The sequence below is a fragment of the Schistocerca piceifrons genome, chromosome 1, assembly GCF_021461385.2.
Source record: "Schistocerca piceifrons isolate TAMUIC-IGC-003096 chromosome 1, iqSchPice1.1, whole genome shotgun sequence".
NCBI classification, from domain to species: domain Eukaryota; kingdom Metazoa; phylum Arthropoda; class Insecta; order Orthoptera; family Acrididae; genus Schistocerca; species Schistocerca piceifrons.
In genome coordinates this window covers 397,101,996-397,116,114 of record NC_060138.1, presented here as the reverse complement: position 1 = coordinate 397,116,114, position 14,119 = coordinate 397,101,996, and the positions used below count along the sequence as shown (strand labels likewise).

Here is a 14,119-nt window from a genome sequence, read left to right as displayed (position 1 = left end):
ATCCCGGCGGTACTGCAATGCCGGGCCAACCCGCGACAGAGGTGGAGCAAGCCCCTAGCACTCCGTCATGAGCCAAAAATGAGTTTAATATTCTGGTCCTGCGATGCAGGACGTATCAGATATTAAGCTGATAAGAACAGATTTTTATTTTCCGAGATAATTCTTAGTTACAGATTTAAGAAGTATAATTTTAAGAAAGAATATTCATGACTCTATACAAATCGAGTTTTACAAATTTAATGAAAATTAAATTGAAATATATAGTAGACGGTTCTAACCGCACTTAAATAGTTGAATTTAATTCTAATTCGTGGGTTAAGCCCACTACTTAAATATTGGAAGACCGCGTTAGGCGCGGGTGCTTAAGTATATTACCTTAAGATTAATCCCGCGATAGGCGCGGCCTTAGATATTTCAGACCGGGGAAGGTTTGGAACTAGTTTTAGGAACTATTTTGTTTTATTTCATTCATCTCCATGCCCTGACAGCACACTGCACATGCACGGCTGCCAGCGGCTGGTGTGCCACGCACGCAGGCGGGTCACACGCAGCCGGACTTCTCCCCTCTGTCCGCCTTGCGGCAGACGTCACCCGGGGTGTCGTGGCAGGAGGGCGTTGCTTCCCACGCTGGCTGGAGACTGCCGGGCAGTAGGCACACGTTTGGCGCCGCCTAGCACCGCGCCAACCGAGGTGGGGGCCATATTCGGCGGACACCACGGAGGGAGGGGCACCAGGCAGCACCGCACGCACCGCTACTGACTCGGCACTGCTGCAGTGCGGCGCGAAGATGGTGTAGCGCCGCAGGTCCCGCGTCGTGGAGGAGAATCTCGACGCCGACGTCACGAAGGCACCGACCTCGAAGTTCTCCGACGACTGCAGTCTCGAGGGTCTCGCAGCCTGACGTCAGAGCATGCCACAGTCTAGGGGGACACATACTGGCGGTGGCCAGTAATGTGTTCCACGTAAATGTCGCGGGACCACTTGATGGTGTCAGACACCATCAGCCGCCGCATCAGTTGGCAGTAGCGGCTAGCGATGCCTAGGTGCCGAAGCACTGCATCGTTCTGGCGGTCCCACGCCCCCAGACTGCCGACAACCAGGGCGTCGACAGTGACGGAATAGCCGCGAGCGGCTAATCCGCGCGCAACGTCGGCGTACTTTATCCTCTTCAGTTGCCGAGCGTTGTCGAGCGCAATCCGCCTATTCTCGAAGGGGATTGTCACATCGACGATGGTCACAGTCTTCGCGGCCTCGTCAGTTATTACGAGGTCCGGACGCAGCCCACTGCTGTCCCCTATGACGGCTTGGTTAATCCTGATGTCAGGAACAGCAGCGTTTCCTCTCCTTGGCCGCCCAGCGACTGCTGTCGCGAGGCGGTTGAGGACCGCGTTGTGACGATACTGCAGGGCTGCTGAGTGCACCATGCACGCGTTAATCACGTGCGGGAGCGTCTCGTTGTTGTGGCCACAGCGTCGGCAGGCTTTGTTGTTGTTTGCCCGCCCATCAAAGCGGCGACAACCGTTCAGAGGCACGACTCCGAGCCTGGCGCGATGGATAAAGCGCCAGTCTGCGAAGCGGGTGTATTTGCCTCCCGCTATGAAGTGGTTGGACGCTGTGGACTCCCTGGTGCACTCGAACACCTTCCCCTGGTCCGGTTTCCTGAGTAGGATGTGGCGCAGGCGCTGTCTCAGACACTCGCGGAGCGTCCGCGAGAGAAGACGTTTGGCGCCCCCTCCCACCCGGACATGCTCGACGCCAGTGTTGACGATGCGTCCCACGCTGTCATCATCGTGCTGCGGTCCATCGCCGCCATCTTCGAGGTGTCGTGTAGTCCCGGTCGCCGTCGCCTCCGTGGCCGGCTGCGTCACCCCTCCGATGCCGCCGTGTTCCGCGTCGTCAGCGATGGCGGGCCGGCCGCCGACCTCCACCTGCAACTCGGAAAGCAGTTCACTCCAGCGCCAGGTGACGCCACGCGGCGCTAGGCGCCTTGTGGCGTTCCTGACGCGCGTCCACAGTGACTGGATGTCACCACCGTCGCGTGCGAGGTCACCCTCAGTGCTGCCGCTAAGGTAGGTGGCCAAGTCGGAACGACTCGGCTCCCTCCCCAGTCGGCGGCGCGCGGCCGTAGATAGAGTGGCCCAGGCGATGTCTCGGACGGTGGCGTCGTCGCAGTGCAGCATGCGGAAGCCGTGGACGATCGTCGAGATGTCCGCAGCGTCCGCGAGCGGCGTCAGGCCGCATCCTCCCTCTCCCAGCGCGAGGTAGAGCTGTTCAGTGGACGCACGCTGTGGGAGGAACAGCCAAGATTTGACAGCCGCTTTCACTGCCTTGTCGAGTGCAGATAGCGGCCCCTTGCGTACCGCTCCGCCCCGCATGACAAAGTCAAGCCTAGGGAGGAGGAAGACACGCACAGCGTCAATCTTCTGCCAGGGAGCCAGCAGGGAAGCGTCCAGGTGCTGCAAGTCGCGTCGAATTGCCGCGATCGCATCCGTTGGCGTCTGCGTGACTTTGTACCCGGTGGGGACGCCAAGATGGAGGTAGGCGTCACCCGCACCGAGCACGGCTGGTTCTCCCCCTTGCAGGGTGAATACCGAGCCTAGTGTCTGCCGACGGCGGATGTGAAGCGTGGCACACTTCGACGGCTTGAAGGTAAGCCCGGCCCACGTCGCCGCCTCACCCACAACATTGAGGAGCGTCTGCATCGCCTCTGAATCCCGCGCCAGAAGCACGATATCGTCCGCATACGCCAGTGCACTCACACTGACGCCGCTAAGCGGAATACCACACTCATTTCTGAGCGAGGTTGCGGCGCGAAGTACCGGCTCGAGCGCGAGATTAAAGACGATGGGCGACAGTGGACAGCCCTGCTTGACGCCCGCCTGGATCTCTATCTCCTCCGTTAGTCCGTCAGATGTACGGACGCGGGTGGAGCAACCATCGTACATATCGGCAATTAGCTGATGCAATTGCTCTGGTAGTCCCATCCTGCTCAGTACTCCAAGGAGGTGAGCGTGAGGCACTGAACCGAAAGCATTCGCTAGATCAAGCCAAGCAAAGCATGCTTGGCCTCCCCTGCGCCTTGCATCATCAATTGCCGTCTGCACAATGAAGTTGTGCTCGTAGCAGCCTTCAAACGTGCGGAAGCCCTTCTGTTCTGGGGAGAGCAGGTTCAACCGCTCCGCCCAGAGAGAAGTGCGGTCCGCAACGATTGCAGCAAAGAGCTTAGAGATAGTAGAGCTCAATGCTAAAGGCCGCCAGTTTGTCACGTCCGAGACGTCCCCTTTCTTATGGATGAGGACGGTAGTGGATATTTTCCACTGCACCGGAGTCTTCCGCTCATTCCAGCAGCGCGAGAAGATCTTAGCTAGCACGTGGCAGCCAGGATCCTCACGTCGCAAGTCCGAGTACGTGACTCCGTCTGCCCCAGGAGCAGTATTGCTCGCCTTCTGGAGCCGCTGTTGCACCTCTGAAGGTGTGATCGGCAGCAGGACGTCCTCGCTGACATCAGGAGGCGTGGTGGCGGCAAAGTCCGGGACAGCAGCTGGTGCATCTGTAACGGAAAAGTCGGATTTAGAATATATTACCTTAAAGTGCTCCGTGAGCACGTTGCCATCGATTTGGCAGTACGGCGACGTCTCGCCAAGGACGCGCTGCATCGCCTTACGCCGGTCCGCGCGGTACAGCTTCTGAATCTCAGACGCTGCATTCGCGTCGTACCGACGCTCGGCGGCCGCCGCGCGCCGTGCGCCACGTCCACCGCGCCGCCCACCGCGGCCGCGTGTAGGGGCAGGGGGAGGGGGATTGGCAGCAGCGTCGGCGCGGCCCTGGCCGCGGTGCGCTGCTGCTGGTGGCCCATCCTGTCGACCTCCGGCTGCCTGGCGTTGTGGCTTCGTCTCGGCGATCTCGGAGATGAAGTCCTCGACGACCGCGACGAATGCGTCCCACGGTTGGTTGTGGACGCTCTCCAGGGCCGCCAGCCAGCGCCGCTGCCTCTCCGTTAGCCGAGTGTCGGCCGGGGGAGGGGGGGGCGGAGCTGCCTCAGTTGCGCCCTGTTCGGAGGGTACAGGGGGGCCTGTCAGGTCTGGTGTAGGACGGGAGCCTTGCGGCGGGAGGTTGGGACTGGGCCGGTTGTTACGGCGTCGGCGTCTCCTCTTCTTGCTGCCAGTTCTCGGAGACGCAGCTGCAGTCCCTCCGTTCACGTCGCGCCGCTCCGTCGTCTGCGTCGGTGGTGGTGCCGTGCTGCCATCTGGCGTGGGCCGCTCAGTGCTGCTCTCGGTCGCCGCGCTGGTGACAGGTGGCGCAGCGGTAGCAGCAGGGGCCGGTGTAGCTTGCGCCGGCCTGGCGCTCGGGTCGGGCGCACCGCGGCTGGTGTTCGCCGCGCCGCCAACAGATGGCCCGGCGGTCGCCAGCGGCCCGCCGCCGGCGCGAGAAACACGGGGTGTAGCTCGCGCCGGCTGACCGGACGCGCCGGCTCGCCCCGGACCGCTGTTACGCGGACTGGGTGCCCGACGATCGCTACCAGATGGCGCAGTGGTCGTAGGGGTGGCCGGTGTAGCCCGCGCCGGCCGGGCGTCTCGAGGTGTAGCTCGCGCCGGCCTGGCGCTCGGGCCCAGCGCACTGCGGCTGTTGTTCGCCGCGCCGCCAACAGATGGCCCAGCGGTCGCCCGCGCCCTGCCGCCGGCGCGAGATACACGAGGTGTAGCTCGCGCCGGCCGCCCAGGCGCGTTGGCTCGCGCCGGGCCGCTGTTACGCGGACTGGGCGGTATGATGCGCCGTCGGTCCGGGGGCGGTGGTCTGCGTCCTGCAGCACGGCGTCTGTCCCTCCTTGGGGTGACTACGTGCCACTCATGATCTGCAACAGGAGCTTTTGAGTTAATAGCACTCCCTGCCTGAGCGGAGACGGAGTGACGGGCGTCACTCGACGTAACCGCCGGCAGGGCAGAGGAAACGCGGCGCGTGTACGTCTGCGACCGCACAAGCACCACACCATCCGGTGCATCCGCCGGGCGCGCGGCCTTTGGTGCGTCAACCGGCGGCGCGGCTGCGCCGTGAATGACAACACCAACGGTCGCGGCGAGCGAGGCAGCCTGCCTGCCACTGCCCACCCGCACCGCAGAGCCACCTGTTGGCGGCGTAGCGAATGCGGGCGGCAGTCCCAGGCCAGTACCCACGCTCCCGACAGATGGCGGGCGGGAGGCGCCTGCGGCAGCCGCACGACGTGGCCAGCGTACGCCACTGGGCGCAGTGGCCGGCGCGGGCGGCGGCGAGCCGCGGCCCATGCCGGACACAGCGCCTCTGGCCGGAGCGACGCGTTCGGCGGCAGGCGTCGGCAGCGTGCTGCCTTCACCTCCCGAACTTGCGCTCGGCACTCGTGGCGACGCGGTTGACGTCGCGGAGCGTGTCGGCAGGGGGATGCCAGACCTCCTCGGCGTGCGCACACAGAGTACACACGACGCGGGGGTGGCAACCACCGCCGTCCTGGGCGTCGCAGACGCCTGCACACTCACACAGGGTGAGGTCAAGGCAGCCTGTGAGCCCACCACGCTGCTGCGGGTCAGGACCGCCGCGTAAGTTAAACCTAAGTCCAGCCGGTCTGTCCTACTAGCTTCGGGGACCGGTCTGGGCTGTGGCCATAGCCCCTCTCTATTATCTAAGGCTAGGCGGCCTATGGTACTAGCTTCCCGAGCCGCTTTCGCCTGTGGCTTGCGCCCAGCACTAACTAAGGACGAAGGGCCTGTCCTACTAGCTTCGGGGGCCCTCGCCTGTGACCTCCCGCCGGCTGACCTCTCTGGGTGCCCCAGAGAGCCAGACACGGCATCGTGTCCCATACTCACTCTCCCCCGACTGGCAGCGCCGGGGGTTGCGGAATCTGCATTGCAGAGCCGCTGGTGTAACCGCAGCGTCTTCAGCCGCGGGTCGCGTCGGCCGCAAAACTGACACTCGAAAACGGGAACCGTTTCCGGGTCGTGCAGCCTCCTGTAGTGGCGGAGAAGGGCCGAGTGGTCCTTGTACTCCCCAAAAGTTGGTCTCCCGGCAGCCTTGGTGACGAAGCAGATCCGGCAGCGGAAGACCTCCGCCGGCAGCGTCACCACAAGCTCCATCGTTCAGGTCGCGGACCTGAAACAGGAGAATAAGCGCGACCGCTTCCCGGTGCAGTAATCAGTCCATATGAGCTCACATTAAGCTGATAAGAACAGATACTACACTTTGATCTTAGCCAAAAGGCCGAGAAGCGATAAGGAAAAACCGCAGCCGAAGGGCCTAAATGCTTGCAGCGTGTGCGCTCCACATGTGGGAGTGACACACGGTGGTACGGGCCGATATGGCAACTGGCGACCGTCGAAAACACCGCAAAAGCAAGTGCTGGAGGAAAGACAATTCACGGGAGCACTCGTCACCAGCCCAGTACTACCCTCCATGTCGAACAGTAAACCGCGACTCCCATTTGAACGCCGCTAGCTGCCAGGGCAGTGGAGAAGCCGTGAGGCCGCCCCACAGCAGCGCCAGGCCGGCGCGAGCTACACCGTCGCGAGGCCGGCGCGAGCTACACCGGCGCGAGGCCGGCGCGAGCTACACCTAGCCGAGTGCTTACATCGTCCACTGCCTACTGCGTACGTGTGTACACACGTATTCTGCGTGCGTGCGGCGGCGACGACGACGTTCGCGAGGAGCTAAGGATATAACTCCAAAAAATGTAATTAAAATTATCTGTGGCCGGACCATATGTGACGCCAACGAGGCATCCGAAGGCACTCTTCTGTGGCCACATAAATTACCAGCCTAGTGTAATGCGGCTGCAAGAGCGGACCGGCTACCCGCAAAAAAAAAAAAAAAAAAAAAAAAAAAAAAAAAAAAAAAAAAAAAAATATTCATAAGATAAATGTTAAATTAATTACAAGAAATCGTGGTGTGTAAGCAGCTAACTACTGGGCAAATCGACAACCACAACAAGTTTTGCTACCAGCGGAATATCTGATCACTGCAGAATATTAACCCATTTCAGGCTGTGTTTTAATTAATTTTAGGTGGGCCGATCCCGGCGGTACTGCAATGCCGGGCCAACCCGCGACAGAGGTGGAGCAAGCCCCTAGCACTCCGTCATGAGCCAAAAATGAGTTTAATATTCTGGTCCTGCGATGCAGGACGTATCAGATATTAAGCTGATAAGAACAGATTTTTATTTTCCGAGATAATTCTTAGTTACAGTTTTAAGAAGTATAATTTTAAGAAAGAATATTCATGACTCTATACAAATCGAGTTTTACAAATTTAATGAAAATTAAATTGAAATATATAGTAGACGGTTCTAACCGCACTTAAATAGTTGAATTTAATTCTAATTCGTGGGTTAAGCCCACTACTTAAATATTGGAAGACCGCGTTAGGCGCGGATGCTTAAGTATATTACCTTAAGATTAATCCCGCGATAGGCGCGGCCTTAGATATTTCAGACCGGGGAAGGTTTGGAACTAGTTTTAGGAACTATTTTGTTTTATTTCATTCATCTCCATGCCCTGACAGCACACTGCACATGCACGGCTGCCAGCGGCTGGTGTGCCACGCACGCAGGCGGGTCACACGCAGCCGGACTTCTCCCCTCTGTCCGCCTTGCGGCAGACGTCACCGGGGTGTCGTGGCAGGAGGGCGTTGCTTCCCACGCTGGCTGGAGACTGCCGGGCAGTAGGCACACGTTTGGCGCCGCCTAGCACCGCGCCAACCGAGGTGGGGGCCATATTCGGCGGACACCACAGAGGGAGGGGCACCAGGCAGCACCGCACGCACCGCTACTGACTCGGCACTGCTGCAGTGCGGCGCGAAGATGGTGTAGCGCCGCAGGTCCCGCGTCGTGGAGGAGAATCTCGACGCCGACGTCACGAAGGCACCGACCTCGAGGTTCTCCGACGACTGCAGTCTCGAGGGTCTCGCAGCCTGACGTCAGAGCATGCCACAGTCTAGGGGGACACATACTGGCGGTGGCCAGTAATGTGTTCCACGTAAATGTCGCGGGACCACTTGATGGTGTCAGACACCATCAGCCGCCGCATCAGTTGGCAGTAGCGGCTAGCGATGCCTAGGTGCCGAAGCACTGCATCGTTCTGGCGGTCCCACGCCCCCAGACTGCCGACAACCAGGGCGTCGACAGTGACGGAATAGCCGCGAGCGGCTAATCCGCGCGCAACGTCGGCGTACTTTATCCTCTTCAGTTGCCGAGCGTTGTCGAGCGCAATCCGCCTATTCTCGAAGGGGATTGTCACATCGACGATGGTCACAGTCTTCGCGGCCTCGTCAGTTATTACGAGGTCCGGACGCAGCCCACTGCTGTCCCCTATGACGGCTTGGTTAATCCTGATGTCAGGAACAGCAGCGTTTCCTCTCCTTGGCCGCCCAGCGACTGCTGTCGCGAGGCGGTTGAGGACCGCGTTGTGACGATACTGCAGGGCTGCTGAGTGCACCATGCACGCGTTAATCACGTGCGGGAGCGTCTCGTTGTTGTGGCCACAGCGTCGGCAGGCTTTGTTGTTGTTTGCCCGCCCATCAAAGCGGCGACAACCGTTCAGAGGCACGACTCCGAGCCTGGCGCGATGGATAAAGCGCCAGTCTGCGAAGCGGGTGTATTTGCCTCCCGCTATGAAGTGGTTGGACGCTGTGGACTCCCTGGTGCACTCGAACACCTTCCCCTGGTCCGGTTTCCTGAGTAGGATGTGGCGCAGGCGCTGTCTCAGACACTCGCGGAGCGTCCGCGAGAGAAGACGTTTGGCGCCCCCTCCCACCCGGACATGCTCGACGCCAGTGTTGACGATGCGTCCCACGCTGTCATCATCGTGCTGCGGTCCATCGCCGCCATCTTCGAGGTGTCGTGTAGTCCCGGTCGCCGTCGCCTCCGTGGCCGGCTGCGTCACCCCTCCGATGCCGCCGTGTTCCGCGTCGTCAGCGATGGCGGGCCGGCCGCCGACCTCCACCTGCAACTCGGAAAGCAGTTCACTCCAGCGCCAGGTGACGCCACGCGGCGCTAGGCGCCTTGTGGCGTTCCTGACGCGCGTCCACAGTGACTGGATGTCACCACCGTCGCGTGCGAGGTCACCCTCAGTGCTGCCGCTAAGGTAGGTGGCCAAGTCGGAACGACTCGGCTCCCTCCCCAGTCGGCGGCGCGCGGCCGTAGATAGAGTGGCCCAGGCGATGTCTCGGACGGTGGCGTCGTCGCAGTGCAGCATGCGGAAGCCGTGGACGATCGTCGAGATGTCCGCAGCGTCCGCGAGCGGCGTCAGGCCGCATCCTCCCTCTCCCAGCGCGAGGTACAGCTGTTCAGTGGACGCACGCTGTGGGAGGAACAGCCAAGATTTGACAGCCGCTTTCACTGCCTTGTCGAGTGCAGATAGCGGCCCCTTGCGTACCGCTCCGCCCCGCATGACAAAGTCAAGCCTAGGGAGGAGGAAGACACGCACAGCGTCAATCTTCTGCCAGGGAGCCAGCAGGGAAGCGTCCAGGTGCTGCAAGTCGCGTCGAATTGCCGCGATCGCATCCGTTGGCGTCTGCGTGACTTTGTACCCGGTGGGGACGCCAAGATGGAGGTAGGCGTCACCCGCACCGAGCACGGCTGGTTCTCCCCCTTGCAGGGCGAATACCGAGCCTAGTGTCTGCCGACGGCGGATGTGAAGCGTGGCACACTTCGACGGCTTGAAGGTAAGCCCGGCCCACGTCGCCGCCTCACCCACAACATTGAGGAGCGTCTGCATCGCCTCTGAATCCCGCGCCAGAAGCACGATATCGTCCGCATACGCCAGTGCACTCACACTGACGCCGCTAAGCGGAATACCACACTCATTTCTGAGCGAGGTTGCGGCGCGAAGTACCGGCTCGAGCGCGAGATTAAAAACGATGGGCGACAGTGGACAGCCCTGCTTGACGCCCGCCTGGATCTCTATCTCCTCCGTTAGTCCGTCAGATGTACGGACGCGGGTGGAGCAACCATCGTACATATCGGCAATTAGCTGATGCAATTGCTCTGGTAGTCCCATCCTGCTCAGTACTCCAAGGAGGTGAGCGTGAGGCACTGAACCGAAAGCATTCGCTAGATCAAGCCAAGCAAAGCATGCTTGGCCTCCCCTGCGCCTTGCATCATCAATTGCCGTCTGCACAATGAAGTTGTGCTCGTAGCAGCCTTCAAACGTGCGGAAGCCCTTCTGTTCCGGGGAGAGCAGGTTCAACCGCTCCGCCCAGAGAGAAGTGCGGTCCGCAACGATTGCAGCAAAGAGCTTAGAGATAGTAGAGCTCAATGCTAAAGGCCGCCAGTTTGTCACGTCCGAGACGTCCCCTTTCTTATGGATGAGGACGGTAGTGGATATTTTCCACTGCACCGGAGTCTTCCGCTCATTCCAGCAGCGCGAGAAGATCTTAGCTAGCACGTGGCAGCCAGGATCCTCACGTCGCAAGTCCGAGTAGGTGACTCCGTCTGCCCCAGGAGCAGTGTTGCTCGCCTTCTGGAGCCGCTGTTGCACCTCTGAAGGTGTGATCGGCAGCAGGACCTCCTCGCTGACATCAGGAGGTGTGGTGGCGGCAAAGTCCGGGACAGCAGCTGGTGCATCTGTAACGGAAAAGTCGGATTTAGAGTATATTACCTTAAAGTGCTCCGTGAGCACGTTGCCATCGATTTGGCAGTACGGCGGCGTCTCGCCAAGGACGCGCTGCATCGCCTTGCGCCGGTCCGCGCGATACAGCTTCTGAATCTCAGACGCTGCATTCGCGTCGTACCGACGCTCGGCGGCCGCCGCGCGCCGTGCGCCACGTCCACCGCGCCGCCCACCGCGGCCGCGTGTAGGGGCAGGGGGAGGGGGATTGGCAGCAGCGTCGGCGCGGCCCTCGCCGCGGTGCGCTGCTGCTGGTGGCCCATCCTGTCGACCTCCGGCTGCCTGGCGTTGTGGCTTCGTCTCGGCGATCTCGGAGATGAAGTCCTCGACGACCGCGACGAATGCGTCCCACGGTTGGTTGTGGACGCTCTCCAGGGCCGCCAGCCAGCGCCGCTGCCTCTCCGTTAGCCGAGCGTCGGCCGGGGGAGGGGGGGGCGGAGCTGCCTCAGTTGCGCCCTGTTCGGAAGGTACAGGGGGGCCTGTCAGGTCTGGTGTAGGACGGGAGCCTTGCGGCGGGAGGTTGGGACTGGGCCGGGTGTTACGGCGTCGGCGTCTCCTCTTCTTGCTGCCAGTTCTCGGAGACGCAGCAGCAGTCCCTCCGTTCACGTCGCGCCGCTCCGTCGTCTGCGTCGGTGGTGGTGCCGTGCTGCCATCTGGCGTGGGCCGCTCAGTGCTGCTTTCAATCGCCGCGCTGGTGACAGGTGGCGCAGCGGTAGCAGCAGGGGCCGGTGTAGCTTGCGCCGGCCTGGCGCTCGGGTCGGGCGCACCGCGGCTGGTGTTCGCCGCGCCGCCAACAGATGGCCCGGCGGTCGCCAGCGGCCCGCCGCCGGCGCGAGAAACACGGGGTGTAGCTCGCGCCGGCTGACCGGACGCGCCGGCTCGCCCCGGGCCGCTGTTACACGGACTGGGTGCCCGACGATCGCTACCAGATGGCGCAGTGGTCGTAGGGGTGGCCGGTGTAGCCCGCGCCGGCCGGGCGTCTCGAGGTGTAGCTCGCGCCGGCCTGGCGCTCGGGCCCAGCGCACCGCGGCTGTTGTTCGCCGCGCCGCCAACAGATGGCCCAGCGGTCGCCCGCGCCCTGCCGCCGGCGCGAGATACACGAGGTGTAGCTCGCGCCGGCCGCCCAGGCGCGTTGGCTCGCGCCGGGCCGCTGTTACGCGGACTGGGCGGTATGATGCGCCGTCGGTCCGGGGGCGGTGGTCTGCGTCCTGCAGCACGGCGTCTGTCCCTCCGTGGGGTGACTACGTGCCACTCGTTGTCTGTAACAGGAGCTTTCTGATTAGTAGCACTCCCTGCCTGAGCGGAGACGGAGTGACAGGCGTCACTCGACGTAACCGCCGGCAGGGCAGAGGAAACGCGGCGCGTGTACGTCTGCGACCGCACAAGCACCACACCATCCGGTGCATCCGCCGGGCGCGCGGCCTTTGGTGCGTCAACCGGCGGCGCGGCTGCGCCGTGAATGACAACACCAACGGTCGCGGCGAGCGAGGCAGCCTGCCTGCCACTGCCCACCCGCACCGCAGAGCCACCTGTTGGCGGCGTAGCGAATGCGGGCGGCAGTCCCAGGCCGGTACCCGCGCTCCCGACAGATGGCGGGCGGGAGACGCCTGCGGTAGCCGCACGACGTGGCCAGCGTACGCCACTGGGCGCAATGGCCGGCGCGGGCAGCGGCGAGCCGCGGCCTTTGTCGGACACTGCGCCTCTGGCCGGAGCGACGCGTTCGGCGGCAGGCGTCGGCAGCGTGCTGCCTTCACCTCCCGAACTTGCGCTCGGCACTCGTGGCGACGCGGTTGACGTCGCGGAGCGTGTCGGCAGGGGGATGCCAGACCTCCTCGGCGTGCGCACACAGAGTACACACGACGCGGGGGTAGCAACCACCGCCGTCCTGGGCGTCGCAGACGCCTGCACACTCACACAGGGTGAGGGCAAGGCAGCCTGTGAGCCCACCACGCTGCTGCGGGTCAGGACCGCCGCGTATGTTAATCCTAAGTCCAGCCGGTCTGTCCTACTAGCTTCGGGGACCGGACTGGGCTGTGGCCATAGCCCCTCTCTATTATCTAAGGCTAGGCGGCCTGTGGTACTATCTTCCCGGGCCGCTTTCGCCTGTGGCTTTCGCCCCGCACTAACTAAGGACGAAGGGCCTGTCCTACTAGCTTCGGGGGCCCTCGCCTGTGACCTCCCGCCGGCCGACCTCTCTGAGTGCCCCAGAGAGCCAGACACGGCATCGTGTCCCATACTCACTCTCCCCCGACTGGCAGCGCCGGGGGTTGCGGAGTCTGCATTGCAGAGCCGCTGGTGTAGCCGCAGCGTCTTCAGCCGCGGGTCGCGTCGGCCGCAAAACTGACACTCGAAAACGGGAACCGTTTCCGGGTCGTGCAGCCTCCTGTAGTGGCGGAGAAGGGCCGAGTGGTCCTTGTACTCCCCAAAAGTTGGTCTCCCGGCAGCCTTGGTGACGAAGCAGATCCGGCAGCGGAAGACCTCCGCCGGCAGCGTCACCACAAGCTCCATCGTTCAGGTCGCGGACCTGAAACAGGAGAATAAGCGCGACCGCTTCCCGGTGCAGTAATCAGTCCATATGAGCTCACATTAAGCTGATAAGAACAGATACTACACTTTGATCTTAGCCAAAAGGCCGAGAAGCGATAAGGAAAAACCGCAGCCGAAGGGCCTAAATGCTTGCAGCGTGTGCGCTCCACATGTGGGAGTGACACACGGTGGTACGGGCCGATATGGCAACTGGCGACCGTCGAAAACACCGCAAAAGCAAGTGCTGGAGGAAAGACAATTCACGGGAGCACTCGTCACCAGCCCAGTACTACCCTCCATGTCGAACAGTAAACCGCGACTCCCATTTGAACGCCGCTAGCTGCCAGGGCAGTGGAGAAGCCGTGAGGCCGCCCCACAGCAGCGCCAGGCCGGCGCGAGCTACACCGTCGCGAGGCCGGCGCGAGCTACACCGGCGCGAGGCCGGCGCGAGCTACACCTAGCCGAGTGCTTACATCGTCCACTGCCTACTGCGTACGTGTGTACACACGTATTCTGCGTGCGTGCGGCGGCGACGACGACGTTCGCGAGGAGCTAAGGATATAACTCCAAAAAATGTAATTAAAATTATCTGTGGCCGGACCATATGTGACGCCAACGAGGCATCCGAAGGCACTCTTCTGTGGCCACATAAATTACCAGCCTAGTGTAATGCGGCTGCAAGAGCGGACCGGCTACCCGCAAAAAAAAAAAAAAAAAAAAAAAAAAAAAAAAAAAAAAAAAAAAAAAATATTCATAAGATAAATGTTAAATTAATTACAAGAAATCGTGGTGTGTAAGCAGCTAACTACTGGGCAAATCGACAACCACAACAAGTTTTGCTACCAGCGGAATATCTGATCACTGCAGAATATTAACCCATTTCAGGCTGTGTTTTAATTAATTTTAGGTGGGCCGATCCCGGCGGTACTGCAATGCCGGGCCAACCCGCGACAGAGGTGGAGCAAGCC

General features: G+C 61.6%; 3 non-coding genes and 2 pseudogenes across 3 annotated transcripts in view; all 5 read right to left on the bottom strand.

Moving 5' to 3' along the window:
* On the bottom strand, window positions 1-186 carry LOC124721474. The gene has a single exon (XR_007006335.1). It is a non-coding gene; the product is annotated as a U2 spliceosomal RNA (small nuclear RNA).
* Window positions 187-6,103: 5,917 nt separating this feature from the next.
* Window positions 6,104-6,237, bottom strand: LOC124721502 (annotated as a pseudogene).
* A 783-nt stretch (window positions 6,238-7,020) lies between these two features.
* Window positions 7,021-7,219, bottom strand: LOC124719315. The gene has a single exon (XR_007005999.1). It is a non-coding gene; the product is annotated as a U2 spliceosomal RNA (small nuclear RNA).
* Window positions 7,220-13,135: 5,916 nt separating this feature from the next.
* Window positions 13,136-13,269, bottom strand: LOC124721498 (annotated as a pseudogene).
* A 784-nt stretch (window positions 13,270-14,053) lies between these two features.
* LOC124718554 overlaps window positions 14,054-14,119 on the bottom strand; it is a 193-nt gene continuing 127 nt past the window's right edge. Inside the window, exon 1 of the small nuclear RNA XR_007005876.1 lies at window positions 14,054-14,119. This exon is cut by the window's right edge and continues 127 nt beyond it. This is a non-coding gene — a small nuclear RNA (U2 spliceosomal RNA).